Here is a 14347-nt window from a genome sequence, read left to right on the forward strand (position 1 = left end):
TAGTTATTTAGCATGCACAACGAGCGGATGTTAACATCGAGCTCTTCGAGATGGTTTACACCAAACTCGTACTTGATGAGCCTCTTGCTGTCTCTTGTGATGCCATAGAGCTCGCCATTGCAAAAGGCGATATCCATGAGACGATCATTGCCATTCAGTCCTCTTATTCGTCCAACCGGACTCAGGGGAGCCAACCTTACAGAATGCGAGCTCGTGCACATTGGTGACCTTTCGCAACTACTCGAAGTGGGCTCCTCAGAGAAGATGACCTTTCGCAAGAATAACGCGTCACCCCTGCGCTGGAGTGTGTGGAACATACTCTTTGAAGAGAGAGTCACCTCTGCGCCCGAGAAGACGTGGCGACCCAGCCTTGGTCGTGGCTGCCCACGAAGCACCTGTGGACGGCCTCGCCGGGCAGATGGAGCGGTGGCAGGGCCACACTCTCTTCAGGACAGTACACGCGCTCCGTCTTGTGGCCTCCGCTTGGGTGAAGGATCAGCCATGGGAGAACGCCGCTGCGTGGCAGGTGCGGTGATGCGACGGCACGCCACGCCGTGCAAACGGCGGCAAAGCGGATGCGGTCTACTGGGGCGGTGAGGAGATCGTCGGGAAGGCTGGACCATGGCACTGCCGCCGATGAATTCTCTTGGGCGCCGACGCCGCAGGCGGAGGCGGAAGTACGAGCTTGATGTATCGAGCAACCCACGAACGGGACTCGAGGGAAAAGAAAACCGGTGCGTTTCCTCAGCGAGGAAAACAACGCCTATATATGGTAGAGTATATATGTACGTACGTGATCGGTTAGGTATGGAAATTTTAGAAGAGATATGATCGGATACGTACGTGATCGGTTAGGTATGGAAATACGTGTTTGTGTTCGAACCCCGTACGTACAGCCTCCTTGTATATCATCTCATCGATAAACTCGATCCCCTACCATCGACCGGCCAACGCTTTTTGTAGACTCATCAGAAGATCAACCCAAAGATGACGTCAACGAACGCCACAGCCTGCGGCGGCGGCGCTCGAGCGAACACACCGGCAGCAGAGCGGTGGTCCAGCCTCCCCGCGATCTCCTGTCCATAAGCTACCTCCGTCTCACCACCACGATCGACCGCGTCCGCTTCACCGCCGTGTGCACGGCATGGCGCGCCGCTGCATCGCAGCACCTGCCATGCAGCGCTCTCCCATGGTTGATCCTTGACCCGAGCGGCGCCCACGGGACGAACCGCGTCTACTGCCCGGAAGAGGGTGTGGTCCTGCCTCGGCTCTCTCTTCCCGGCGAGGCCGTCCAAAGGTGCTTCGTGGGCAGCCACGAGGGAGGTTGGGTCTCCTCCTCCCAGGCGCCATTCAAGATCATTAATTTTTTCACAGGCGCAGAGGTGGCGTTCTCGCCCCACACACGCCCGCACACGGATGAACCTTTACTCCTGTGGAAGGTCGTGTTCTCGGAGCAACCCACCCTAAGTAGTTGTATCCTCGCCGGAGTCACCAGGATGCACCAGCTCGCAGTTTACAAGGTTGGCTGCCCCGAGGCCGGCTGGACGATTCAAGGGCTGCGTGGGAAAGATCATCTTATGGATGTCGCCTTTTGCAATGGGGAGCTCTATGGCACCACCCAAAACCCCAAGCATCTCATCAAGCTTGAGTTTGTCATCAACAAACCTGATGCGCCGGTGCGCGTGAAAATCCACTACCGGTTTTGCATGTTACAGGGCTATAGGGAGCATCCCGAGCACATCAGATACATTGTTGAGCTACGTGGCCAGCTTGTGATGGTGGTGAGGGGCTATCGGTCATACAAGAGCTTCACCGCTTTCAGGCTAGTTCACTACAACATAGGGATACACGATTACAATTATTATAGATATTATGACTGCCGGTACAAGTGGGTGGAGGTGAATAGCTTCGGAGACTACGCGCTATTCTTGGGGCCAACGTGCTCCAAGGCAGTGCAAGTGCCAGCAGGTGGGCACTGCGACATACAGAAAAATCACATCTACTTCTCCCACCATCGTTGCCTAAGGCGAAACAGTGAGATCCCCAATGGCGCCAAGGTATTTTTAACGACCGTAAATGATGATGGTTACCGTGCGTATTACAAAAAAGATGAAGGTAACCAATCAAGGGGTTACTATGCACTTGGTGTTGTCCGTCCGCCCATGTGGATATTCCATCCGGATATCTAGAAGGTTTGGAGTAGATCAATATAAAGGTTGTTTTTCATGTATTAGTTCCACAATTCACTGATTATGTAACATGACATTGGTCACTAGATGTGTACTTAAAAGCACTTTCTAATCATCTTGTGATTTCATAACCACAAGGAAAACATCGTATATTACTGGTATGATCGGAGAGTTGGCCTGCATGGGCAAAGTACGTCTTATATTCTTGAAAGGAAGAAGCAATTCTATAACCATTTATTTTTACTGGAATTTTATATGTACTAGATGATGCCACTGCGGGAATTGCATGCGATATATTTCGATGAGATTTGGTTATATATACATGAACATGGATAGAAAATGTGCGTATGTAAAACATAGGTAAGTGCAAGATATTGGAACATTACTTAGTACATTAAATCATCTGCATTATGATCAGCAAGAATTAAGAACAATAAATGTATGCCAAAAATGAATTGGTGATAGCATCACAAAGTTTACCAGATAAGGTTTAGTCCTCCATTTCTTAAGCCATGCAATGGTCGAAGATAGTAGGACACATGTTGGTAAGCATAACATGTATGCTCAGCAACTGTAATATAAAACATGAATGAGAAGTGGACCTAATTGCACAACAATAAAAAATTCACTGGGGAGTTACTTATAGCTGGAACAATGTTGGAGAAGTGTAATTCAGCTCAATTTCAATAGTGCAGCGAAGTAAAAAGCATTTGGCATCCGCATCATGCAAATGTTACAAATGAAAAAGGGCAAAGGGAGCTATCAAATAGGAACACTTCTATGCCATCCTCTGTTGCATAGGGAAAATGAAAGAAACTTCAGAAACTTACCAGGTTTAAAATGATACCATTGTAGTTTGTTAATTTCAGTTGCTTGTATTTTGCGTTCTTTTATCAGCACAACACATACATTTGCACCCATTTCCACCATCCTAGATAAATCCAAAAACTGAATGTGTCATAAAAATAACGTTTATTTTAGTTCAACATAGATGTGTGAAGAATTGAAGGCGTGCAGTTGCAAAAAATAGATGTTTTATTATCATCAATCGACTAACCATGATCCCTTCTCTGCCAAAAATATATTAATCTCGAAAAATGTGTCAGATAGTTGGAAACGGAGTGAGGTGCACATTATTATCAACAATTCTTTCACACCACATATACATCGGAAATGTACTGCAGCTGTACACAAAAATCAATTGTAATCTATCTATTTATATATGATAGCAGAACTTTGGAACTCTGGATCTGATTCCCCTCATCCGAAATAAGGTCTGTTTATCAACGAAGTTCTCGACGTACATTCATCTCTAGTTGTTCATACCTGAAGCAGAGAGAGATCAGCATTATTATCCATAAACTGCAATGCTTGTAGCTACATGGCGTAGTAGGCATGTGGAAGCTTGGTGTCCTCACCTCGCTTGATTCCATCGAGCTTGTCCACGGTCGTGATTGCCTGCAATACTACAGACGTGACGCTGCCTGTCCTTCCACAGGGGTTCTTGGCAAGGCTTGATGCATGTATATACTACATTTAGAGTTTCAGACTGTATGTAAACAAAAAATATAGATAGGAACCCTCAAAATTAAAACTAATTTATCCTACAATGTCAGCCACTTCGTCGTCGATGACGGCTGGTGGAGCGTCTTCCGGGCGGACATCTCGCCGGAGACCCTCGAGCCCTGCGGCACCGAGACGCGCGTGACGCCGCCGGGCGTGCACTGCTTCACCCCTGCCGCCACGGGCCGTTGGATCGCCGCGGCGACGCGGCGGAAGGGGCGGGTGGAGCGCCACATCGAGCTGTTCGACCTTGAGTTGAGACGGAGCAATTCACCTCCGTTACCTCTCTCCTCAACCCGGAGCTGCACCACTACAACCCCTTCTTCTCGCCGTCCGGTGCGCGCCTCGGGTACCACCGCTTCCGCGGCGCGGGCGCGCAGGGCGACTCGCTGATCCCCTACCGGCAGCCGGTGCGCAGCCCGGTGAGCTCCATCCGCATGCTCTGCGTGCACGGCTGCTTCCCGTCCTTCTCGCCGGACACGAAGTACTTGGCCCTCAACGGCGACTTCTTCAAGTCCCCCGGCGTGACGATCCTCCATGCCGACGGCTCCAAGCGATGGGTGCTCACCAAGCAGCCCAACCTGTTCGACACCTCATGGAGCCCCACCGAGAGCGGGGTCGTGTTCACCTCCGCTGGCCCCATCTTCGAGACGCCGAAAGCGACGGTCCGGGTGGCGCGCATCGAGTTCGACCTGAGCGAGCTCGCCGATGACCGCGGCGACGTCGACGTGGCCGTGAAGGAGCTGACCCGGCAGGAGGCCGGCAACGACGCGTTCCCGGCGGTGTCGCCGTGCGGGCGGTGGGTGGTGTTCTGGTCGGGCCGGTCGGGCCACAAGAACCTCTACATCGTGGACGCGGCGCGCGGGGAGGAGACGATACGGAGGGTCACGGACGGCGAGTGGATCGACACGATGCCGAGCTGGTCGCCGGACGGGGAGCTGATCGCGTTCTCCTCCAACCGGCACGAGCCGGCCAACGCCGCCGTGTTCAGCATCTACCCGGTGTGGACGGACGGGACGGGGCTGCGGCGGGTGCACGTGGCCGGGCCGGCGGGGAGCACGGAGGCGGACAGGGAGCGGATCAACCACGTGTGCTTCAGCCCGGACGGCGAGTGGCTGCTCTTCACGGCCAACCTCGGCGGCGTGGTGGCCGAGCCCATCTCAGGGCCGAACCAGTTCCAGCCGTACGGCGACCTGTATGTGTGCCGGCGCGACCGCTCCGGTGTGCGCAGGCTCACCTGCAACGCCTACGAGAATGGCACGCCGACGTGGGGCCCGGCGCTGGGCGTGGAGTCGTCGTCGCTGGGCGCCCCCGCCCCGGACGATTCGTTGGGCGACTTCGACGAGCCGCTGTGGCTCACCTCCGGCGTGTGAGGCGCAAAGCAAAGATGGTGATTGATGGCTGCGCTGCGGTTTCGAGTGGCTTCGGTCGATAATACTAAATTAGTAATGGTGCGAATGATCTACCTCTCCCGGCGCGGCCAATCTCGACGAGATGGGGCCGTGATGGATCTGGCCGCCGCCCCGCTGACTTCCTCGACTCGATCTGGGGCCTCCCCGCTTTGGGTGAGTGGAGGGCGGCGCCGGTGGGGAAGAGGGCGGCTTTGGGTGGGGAGAGGGAACAGGGCGGCTGTGCATGGGCGTTCGAGGGGCCACGTCCGCCTGATGAGATCTCTTTGTTATGATTTACACATTAATTTTCTTAAAATCGGTTATTTGTTTTCTACTTAATGTGATTGATCGATTTTTCTTAAAATCAATTATTTGTTTTCTAATTACAATTTGTCTAATTCACATCTAGATGTTTTTAAGGATGTCACATCTAAGCTCCTACAAGTATATAATGTAGCAACAAAAAATAAAGAAACTAGGATAAAAAATAGACCACAAACAGAGTGGACATTAGCTATGTCACATCTAGATGTGTTCTAGACAGACCCTTCTAATTAATGTGATTGAGCGATTTAAGGTAATGTTAATTAATTTATATTTGATCTTTAGAGATTGATCGTGATTGATTTTATATTACTAAATAATTTGCGCCAGCATGAAATTTTTTGATATGTTCAGATTTTTCATTATGTGAGAGGGTGACGCGAAAATAAACCGGTGAAGTGGGGAGGAGATGAAAAAAATCTACGAAAAGAAAACAGCGAAAATAGGAGGTGGGACGAAAAAAAATCCGAAACGGAGACTACCAACTGCTCTATTAGAAGTAGAGATCTTGACACATGCATGTGTGCATGTATCTCCCTAGGTCTGTCTTGATCTCTCTATAGGGGTCTATGAGACACACGGTCTCTTCAAATCTATACACAAACAGACTCCCTCCCCGCCGCCCCCCCCCCCCCCCCCCCCCCCCCCCAGGTCTCTCAGTCGCACAAATATCACAGTCTTCTCTCTTGGGAGGGAGGATTATAGCAGCGCCGCATCAGAGGAAGCCGCAATTAGCTCCTTGCACAACATGGCCCCCAAGATTATGCTTCCCTAGCTGCCGTTGAAACTAAGACGGAAATAGCGGCAGAGGAAGCTCCAGATGGCGGCTGCCCACCAAGATCAACAACAGAGATGGACGCACAAGTGCGGAGTCGGAGTTGCGCCCCGAGATGGGAGGTGCTCCGAGTTGTGGAGTTGCACGAGGATAGACCGCCCACCAAGAGAAGGCACAACACCAAAGGTCGGACGGGTGGCGGGCTGAAGCAGAGGCCATCGCTGCAAAAAGAGGGGTTGGCGGGGAAGCTCGGGACTGCGACCATATGTATACAAGGGTTGTGAATTGATTATATTGTTGCATTGCATGCAGACCTTTGGCGGGTTCACATGCTCTCATCAGATGTAAACGAATCAGGTATTTTTTTTCCGTATCCTCTATCATATTTTTTTTGTCGGATTCGGAGCGGAGCTGATAGTGACAGGATGCAGATTCGAATGGAGATTTTATTGGATTACGAATACGGAGCGGTAAGGGAGCAGACTCGAATCGAAAACAGACAAAAAATATTGGTGACTACTGGCTTGGTGTCTGGCTTTGTTTTCCAGCGGATTGCCTTTGCAAGACATGCAACCATCTTGTTGATAGCGAGGTTCCTTGTGTGTGGAAAGCATTTCCGTGTGGACATTACAAATGTTCGAGTAAATATAAAAAAACTACCACATTATAGGCTATTGTTAGCAAAACTACCACTTTTTATAATTCTCTAAAATGCTACCACTTTTTTAGTTTGTTGTTCCAAAAAATTCTAGTATGTTGCTTTTGCTTTCTTCATGACTTATACATGTTCCTATGACTATGAGATTATGCAACTCCCGTTTACCGGAGGAACACTTTGTGTGCTACCAAACGTCACAACGTAACTGGGTAATTATAAAGGTGCTCTACAGGTGTCTCCGAAGGTACTTGTTGGGTTGGCGTATTTCGAGATTAGGATTTGTCACTCCGATTGTCGGAGAGGTATCTCTCGGCCCTCTCGGTAATGCACATCACTTAAGCCTTGCAAGCATTGCAACTAATGAGTTTGTTGCGAGATGATGTATTACAGAACGAGTAAAGAGACTTGCCGGTAACGAGATTGAACTAGGTATTGAGATACCGACGATCAAATCTCGGGCAAGTAACATACCGATGACAAAGGGAACAACGTATGTTGTTATGCGGTCTGACCGATAAAGATCTTCGTAGAATATGTGGGAGCCAATATGAGCATCCAGGTTCCGCTATTGGTTATTGACCGGAGACGTGTCTCGGTCATGTCTACATAGTTCTCGACCCGTAGGGTCCGCACGCTTAACGTTTCGATGACAGTTATATTATGAGTTTATATGTTTTGATGTACCGAAGGTAGTTTGGAGTCCCGGATGTGATCACGGACATGACGAGGAGTCTCAAAATGGTCGAGACATAAAGATTGATATATTGGAAGCCTATATTTGGATATCGAAAGTGTTCCGGGTGAAATCGGGATTTTACCGGAGTACTGGGAGGTTACCGGAACCCCCCGGCAACATAATGGGCCTTAGTGGGCCTAGGTGGAAGAGAGGAGAGGCGGCTAGGGCTGGGTCGCGCGCCCCTCCCCCCTAGTCCGGATAGGACAAGGAGAAGGGGGCGGCGTCCCCCTTCCTTCTTCTCCCTCTCCTCTTTCCCCCCTCCCAAGTCCTAATCCAACTAGGAAAACGGGGGAGTCCTACTCCCGGTGGGAGTAGGACTCCTCCTGGCGCGCCCCAAGGCTGGCCGCATCTCTCCCCCTTTGATCCTTTATATACGGGGGCAGGGGGCACCCCATAGACACAACAATTGATCATTGATCTCTTAGCCGTGTGCGGTGCCCCCTCCACCATATTACACCTCGATAATATTGTAGCGGTGCTTAGGCGAAGCCCTGCGTCGGTAGAACATCATCATCGTCACCACGCCGTCGTGCTGACGAAACTCTCCCTCAACACTCGACTGGATCGGAGTACGAGGGATGTCATCGGGCTGAACGTGTGCTGAACTCGGAGGTGCCGTGCGTTCGGTACTTGATCGGTCGGATCGTGAAGACGTACGACTACATCAACCGCGTTGTGCTAACGCTTCCGCTTTCGGTCTACGAGGGTACGTGGACAGCACTCTCCCCTCTCGTTGCTATGCATCACCATGATCTTGCGTGTGCGTAGGATTATTTTTGAAATTACTACGTTCCCCAACACCTCAGCCATAGATTCTATAAAGTATGCTATGCTGTGTACTAAACCTATTTTGTACCTTGCCATGAGTTTGGCAAGGGGATACGATATTGATCCAGGAGTGGATCACTTGACAGCGGTCAAAATTTTACTTAGAAGACTAAGGAGATATTTCTTGGTTATGGAGGTGATAAAGAGTTTGTCATAAAGAGTTACGCCGATGCAAGCTTTTACACTGATCCGGATGACCCTGAGTCTCAATTTGGATACGTATTGAAAGTGTGAGCAATTAGCTAGAGTAGCTCCATGCAGAGCATTATAGTCATAGAAAATTTGCAAAATACATACGACTCTGAATGTGACAGACCCATTGACTAAGCTTCTCTCACAAGCAAAACATGATCACACCTTGGTACTCTTTGGGTGTTAATCACATAGCGATGTGAACTAGATTATTGAGTCTAGTAAAACCCTTTGGGTATTAGTCACATGGCGATGTGAACTAATCACATGGTGATGTGAACTATTGGTGTTAAATCACATGGTGATGTGAACTAGATTATTGACTCTAGTGCAAGTGGGAGACTGAAGAAAATATGCCCTAGAGGCAATAATAAAGTTGTTATTTATATTTCCTTATATCATGATAAATTTTTATTATTCATGCTAGAATTGTATTAACCGGAAACTTGATACATGTGTGAATATATAGACAAAACAAAGTGTCCCTAGTATGCCTCTACTAGACTAGCTCGTTAATCAAAGATGGCTAAGTTTCCTCACCATAGACATGTGTTGTCATTTGATGAACGGGATCACATCCTTAGTAGAATGATGTGATGGATAAGACCCATCCGTTAGATTCACTACTAGGAAAAGGGCTATAGCTAATATGGACATTAATGGCGCACCATGTATGTGGTGCGCCACTGCTATATAGCAGTGGCGCACCAGATACAGGCGCGCCATTAATGTCCTCATTACTAATGGCGCACCTGGTGGCCGGTGCGCCATTACTAGTTTAAAAAAAAGATTAAAAAAATTTGTTAGCAGTGGCGCACCAAGGAATAGTGTGCCATTACTAGTTTTAACTAGTAATGGCGCACTATCCACTGGTGCGCCACTACTAACATGTTTTTTTATATTTTTTTAAAACTAGTAATGGCGCACCACACACCAGATGCGCCATTAGTAACCTGGTTACTAATGGCGCATTCTTAGGTGGTGCGCCATTACTAACTTTCTAAGTCTTACAAAATTCACCAAATGCACCCCCACTTGATGGACCGCCTTTTCAGTTTCAAAAAAAATAAAAGAAAATGATAGAAATGTCAAAAAAATAAAAGAAAATAAGATTCCCATGTGATATGTGGTCTAGTTGTTAGCAAAATTTACAAACATGAATTTTCGACTTTTTTGCAAAATCTCTCGAGAATTTGTAAAATGGGCATAACTTTTGCATACGAACTCCGATATAAAAGTTTTTATATGAAAAATCATCTACTCGAAAAGTTATATCCGAATTCAACGGGGGAACCCCATTGAAGATTTTTAGAATCATCAAAAACCTAACAGAAAAAAAGTTACGGGGCTTTCAAGATCTGAAGAGGCAAAAAAAAATCAAAAAAAAAATCAAACTCACTAATGGCACACCTGCCCATGGTGCGCCATTACTATCTTCCCCCCTTCAAAATTTAAACTATATCAAAAAAAAGTTAGTAATGGCGCACCTGCCCAAGGTGCGCCATTACTATCTTCCCGCCTTCAAAATTCAAAATTAATCAAAAAATAAAAAAAGTTAGTAATGGCGCACCTGCCCACGGTGCGCCATTACTATGCCATTTATATGGCGGGGCGGGATCCTCTCCTCCTTACCTCTTCATTTTTCTCCTCCACTCCACCTCTCCTCCACTCCATCTCCTCCTCTCCTCCACTCCATCTCCCCTCCTCTCCTCCACCATACTCCCCTCCTCCTCTCCGGCGACCTCCTCCTCCTCCTCTCCGGCGACCTCCTCCTCCTCTCCGGCGACCTCCTCCCCTCATGGTTTCTCCTCCCTCCTCTCCGGTGAGCTCCTCCTCCCTCCTCTCCGGTGATCTCCTCCTCCCTCCTCTCTGGTGACCTCCTCCTCCTCCTCTCCGACGATGTAGGCGAGCTCCTCTCCGGTGACCTCCTCCTCCTCCCTCCTCTCCTCCTCACGGTCTCTCCTCGGCCCTCCTCTCTGGCGAACTCCTCTCCGGCAAAAGAATGTACAAGATCCAAAAACGAGAACAAAATTTGAAAAAATATCGTGCAAAAGACGAGCAAAAAAACGAGCAAAGAAAAGGGCAAAAAATTCGCAATCCAGATCCAAATTCAAAATTCAAAAATAGCAATGGCGCACGGTGGGGGTTAGACGGTGCGCCACTACTATTTTCCCGCCTTCAAAATTCAGAAAAAAAATCAAAAAAATTCAAAAAAAAAGTTACCAGTGGCGCACCTGTAGCAATAGTAATGGCGCACTATAAGGTGCGCCACTGTTACCTGCAATACTAATGGCGCACCAGAGGTGCGCCATTAGTACTTGTTACTAGTGGCGTGGCGATAGTGGCGCACCTATAGTGCGCCATTAGTGACAAAAACAGGTGCGCCACTAATTAGCCTTTTCCTAGTAGTGATTAGCATAATGATCATTTAGTTTTATTACTATTGCTTTCATCATGACTTATACATGTTCCTCTGACTATGAGATTATGCAACTCCCGAATACCGAGGAACACCTTGTGTGCTATCAAACGTCACAATGTAACTGGGTGATTATAAAGATGCTCTACAGAAATCTCCGAAGGTGTTTGTTGGGTTGGCATAGATCGAGATTAGGATTTGTCACTCCGTGTATCGGAGAGGTATCTCTGGGCCCTCTCGGTAATGCACATCACTATAAGCCTTGCAAGCAATGTGACTAATGATTTAGTCACGGGATGATGCATTACGGAATGAGTAAAGAGACTTGCCGGTAACGAGATTGAACTAGGTATGATGATACCGACGATCGAATCTCGGTCAAGTAACATACCGATGACAAAGGGAACAACGTATGTTGTTATGCGGTTTGACCGATAAAGATCTTTGTAGAATATGTAGGAGCAAATATGAGCATCCAGGTTCCGCTATTGGTTATTGACCAAAGATGTGTCTCGGTCCTGTCTACATAGTTCTCGAACCCGTAGGGTCCGTACGCTTAACATTCGATGACGATTTGTCTTATGAGTTGTGTGATTTGACGACCGAAGTTTGTTCAGAGTCCCGGATGAGACCACGGACATGACGAGGAGTCTCGAAATGGTCGAGAGGTAATGATTCATATATAGGACGATGGTATTTGGACACCGGAAGTGTTCCGAGTGATACCGGGTCACCGGAAGGTGTTCCGGGCAACCCCCGGCAAAGATATGGGCTTAATGGGCCAAGTAAGGGAACACACCAGCCCACAAGGGGCTGGTGCGCCCCCTATAGGGCCAGCCACGTGGGGAGAAAGGGAAAGGAGAGGAGGAAAAGGAAAGTATGAAGTAGGAATCCTACTTCCTTCCCCTCCCCCTCCTTCCTTTCCCCCTTGTCCAAATATGGTAGGGGGGGCGAATTGGACTAGGGGCCCAAGTAGGATTCCTCCTACTTGGGCGCGCCCTAGGCTGCCTCCCTCCCTCTCCCTCCTTTATATACGTGGGGAGGGCACCCCTAGAACACACATCAATTGTTCCTAGCCGTGTGCGGCGCCCCCCTCCACAGTTAAAACCTCAGTCATATCGTCGTAGTGCTTAGGCGAAGCCCTGCGCGGGTATCTTCATCATCACCGTCGCCACGCCGTCGTGCTGACGGAACTCTCCCTCGTCCTCAACTGGATCAAGAGCTCGAGGGACGTCATCGTGCTGAACGTGTGCTGAACACGGAGGTGCCGTACGTTCAGTGCTTTGGATCGGTTGGATCGCGAAGACGTTCGACTACATCAACTGCGTTACTAAACGCTTCCGCTTTTGGTCTACGAGGGTACGTGGACACACTCTCCCCGCTCGTTGCTATGCATCTTCTAGATAGATCTTGCGTGATCGTAGGTAACAATTTTGAAATACTGCGATCCCCAACACGGGGCAGGGCGACGGCAACGACGGGGGCGGGCCGGGGCAGGGCGCGGGGTCGGCGGCGAAGACGGCAACGACGTCGATGGGGCAGGGGCGCGCGCTCGGGGCAGGGGGCGACAACGACGACGGGGGCGGGGCAGGGCGACGGCGACGAAGGGGGCGGGCCGGAACAGGGGCGCGGGCGACGACAACGGCTGCAGGCCGGTGACGTGGTCGACGAGGACAGTGGCGACGGCGACGTCGGGGCAGGGGCGCGGCGTCGAGGAGCAGATCGAGCAGCAGCCTGGCGGTGTTCGAGAGAAGAATGGCGGGTGGGGGGAAGATTCCTAAGTGTTGGGTTATATAGGAAATCATTTGGTCCCGGTTTGAGGCAGGAACCGGCACGAATGCCCCCTTTTGGTCCCGGTTGGTGGCACGAACTGGGACCAAAGGTGGGCATTGGTCCCGGTTGGTGCCACGAACCGGGACCAAAGGTATGCATTGGTCCCGGTTCGTGGCACCAACCGGGACCAATGGCCTGCGCCTGCCAAAGTCGTTGTGCGGTGGGATGTTTAGTCCCACCTCGCTAGTTGAGGAGCGGCCACACCTGTTTATAAGCGCTGCCCCGCCATCTCTCTCGAACTCCTCTGAACTGCTGCCCCGCCATCACGACGCTATCACCATCTTGCGGTATCGCATCGTAAACAGCCGCCAGCTGCATCGCGCTGCTACCGGCGTCCACCTTGCACCGTCAACCTCCACCTCACATGGAGTCCGTCGCGATGCCATCACTGCCTCGGATCGGCAGGGCACTGATGCCAATTGTTGGCGCCACCTCCTCACAGCGCCACTCTTCTTCCTCACAACTCTCTTGTGAGTTTCTCTTTTCTTCTCTCAAGAACTCATAAGGTGAGACAAACTCAGAAACACACACGCATGAACCAAGAAGGAGCACTGATGCTTTGCCATTGGCTCTTCTCCTTGGCGAACACACAGGCTACATATTTTTCTCAGCCCTCTCGGCTTTCTATCATTACTCAATATGCAACACATATATACTTATACGACATTTGGTTCACCACCGAAACATACGTACTATGGTGACTGTGGGGCATCGTACCACAGATAGATTGTGTTGCCATCCTTGGTGTCCTCAAATTCATGAAGAAATAGTAAGAACGCCTTCCCAGCTTGCGTCCCTAATTCTGCGGCAATCTGAATCCAACCTGGACCACTGAAATACGTTCTCCTTGCCTCATTGGAGACACTAAGGTTTAAGGGTATGCCATTTTTTTCAACATCATGTCAAACTGAACTGTGCCCTCCACATCGATGGGCAGGTTGGCCACACACATGAACTTGGCCCTTCCCCAACAAGGGATATGCTGGGCATGATAAAAAACAGAAATTAGACAACTATGGGCGCAACTTTATATACATTACAAAACAATAAGCTATATCACTAATTGAATGAAAACATGCCGCCCACTCCATAAAGTCGTCCTGAAGATCTACACAGACTTCATTGCAAGTGAGGTGAGCCTTGTGACATGCACCTAGTCTCGTGTCCCCACGCCAGTGACATGCTTGGTTCATTGCCTACATTCATGTTATGGAATAGTTCAATAAGTTAAATTATGCAATAAGCATTCAAACTTATGGATAGACAAAATATTGGGCATGACTTGTGCTAAAAATGAAAACATTGAGTGTCGGAAATGTTGCAAAAATAAACGGAAATTAATCAACTTTTCTGATATTTTGGACACTCTTTTGAAGCCCTATATGCTTTGAGCACTCGACATAAATATGTAGGTGAATACTCAATATGGATGAGAGATG

General features: G+C 49.3%; 1 pseudogene; it reads left to right on the forward strand.

The window, feature by feature from the left end:
* The first annotated feature begins 501 nt into the window (after positions 1-501).
* Positions 502-5125, forward strand: LOC109758103 (uncharacterized; annotated as a pseudogene).
* The last annotated feature ends 9222 nt before the right edge of the window (positions 5126-14347 follow it).

This window comes from Aegilops tauschii, chromosome 3, assembly GCF_002575655.3.
Source record: "Aegilops tauschii subsp. strangulata cultivar AL8/78 chromosome 3, Aet v6.0, whole genome shotgun sequence".
Taxonomy (NCBI): domain Eukaryota; kingdom Viridiplantae; phylum Streptophyta; class Magnoliopsida; order Poales; family Poaceae; genus Aegilops; species Aegilops tauschii.